Consider the following 2,250-nt stretch of genomic DNA (forward strand, 5'->3'; position numbering starts at 1 on the left):
ACAGAACTAGAACAGAACTAGAACAGAACTAGAACAGAACTAGAACAGAACTAGAACAGAACTAGAACAGAACTAGAACAGAACTAAAACAGAACTAGAACTGAACTACAATAGAACTAGCAGATCTACAACAGAACTAGAACTGTTGCTTGTAAATTAAGATGTACTTTTTTACTATGCAATGGCATTAACTTAAAAATGCACCATTTTTTGACAAATTTCTCCCATAAAATCTTGATGCAGTCTACTATTTTCCAGCAGTAGCCCCATAAATTGTACTCATTTCAATTATTAATGACAATGCTGGCGATGCTGACGTTTTGTAAACTATTTGTGGTTATGTTGTTTCTATTAAAAATATGTCAAAATATTATTATTGCGCTTCGGTATATCTATGTAAGTGAATGTAAATATCTGTGAATTTAATAAGTTGCCAACAACAAACCGAAATTACTCTGTCATTTTGTCACTCAGTCATTGTGTAAATTAGTCATAATTTCATTTATTCAAACACATGTGTCGCTAAAATGCTGGTTGTTGTGGTGGCGTTGTTGTTGATGATGTTGCTGCAGTTGCTGTTGTTGATAGTATGATCGTCATTGGTGGCGCTGCTGCTGTTTGTCGTTGGTGGTGTTAATGATGTTGTTTAATTTGCATTTGTAATTTTGTACTTTTTTTTGGTGTTATTTAGATGGATATGTCTTATTATGTTTTGTTATTATATGGACAATTGCTGTCAGATCTTGTGTTGTTCGGCGAAGTAATAAAAGTAAACTGTTAACACTTAGTTGCTATTTGTTGTTACTGGGGAGTTGACAGTCATCATGAGTAATGATGTTTAAGATAAAAATGTCTTATTTAACTAATGAATATAGATGAATTTAATTGTTTATGAAGCAATAAGATTGTTACAGTTTACAATTATTTTTAATTAAATTTCTAAATATTTAATTTTTTGTTGTGGTCTTGTTTTGTTTGAATATGAGAAAAGTTATAAAATAATATTTATTTAAACAAGCTTTTTTTAACTATCAATTATACATTTGTTTATTCATAAAAGTTAAAAATTTTATTAAAATTTTCCGGCATAAATACATAAAATTTTTATGAGTTTAGTTTTTATTACACAACAATAGTTCAATTTGAAATAAAGTACCTAAAGCCAATAACAAATTTCCCAGCAAAAAATAAATGTACAAAGCAACCGAACAATATCGAAGTAATTTGCCTCTTTTAGTCCTTTGTTTTACGCTAAATAATACCTCCCCCTTACTAAGTAATCACTTATTTAACACAATACAAAAATAAAAAATTCCGCTGGGTTATGTGGTAAACAAATATTTTTGAGTATTTATTAAAAATAAAATATAAATTTGCTTTCTATTATTTCTATATAGTAAAATTGTTATTGTTTATGCCACTATGCATTCTCAACTTTATGCATTTCTGCTCACATGAGCAAGCTAAATTAAATAATTAGAATTAGAAGTATTGTTACAATGCAATTTTGTTGATATATTGTTTAAATTTTAATGTTCTAATCAAAATATATTCTACATAAATATGAATAACTCAAAAGCATAAAAAGCAACCAAGCAGGGAAGTATTTAATTAGTAAACGCTACCATGAAAATAACACTCAGAATTATATGCATACAATATTCTGAATAAAAACATGTTTATGTGAAAATGTGGCAAGTTTATGTGGTTAATATAAGGGTAGTACAAAATACAATAAGGGAAATAATCATTGCAATACTCAAATATGAAATTTGTTTGCTTTTTCAGAACATGTAATTTTTTCGAGAATATTCCAAGAGTGTATTTTAAGGGATTTTTAAAAACACATATCAAAATTATTAATGTTTAATAAACGATTTTATTTCTTTACAGGTAATTGTTATATATAATTCTAATAATCTGATGTTAACATTAAATTTGAAATGTAAGTACAAATTTGATTTGTTCATTTGTTAGTCTTGGGCGCAGTCTAATGCTTTTAAATATTCCAATCTGTTTGTAGGTTTGCCTATTTGTAAACGATAATGTTCTCTATAGATCACCCGGCAGTTTTATAGGCTAAAGTCAAGTTTAGATCAGAACTAGAACAACTAGAACAGAACTAGAACATAAATAGAACATAAATAGAACACAACTAGAACAGAACTAGAACAGAACTAGAACAGAACTAGAACAGAACTAGAACAGAACTAGAACAGAACTAGAACAGAACTAGAACAGAACTAGAAC

Source organism: Lucilia cuprina, chromosome 2 (genome assembly GCF_022045245.1).
Source record: "Lucilia cuprina isolate Lc7/37 chromosome 2, ASM2204524v1, whole genome shotgun sequence".
Taxonomy (NCBI): Eukaryota; Metazoa; Arthropoda; class Insecta; order Diptera; family Calliphoridae; genus Lucilia; species Lucilia cuprina.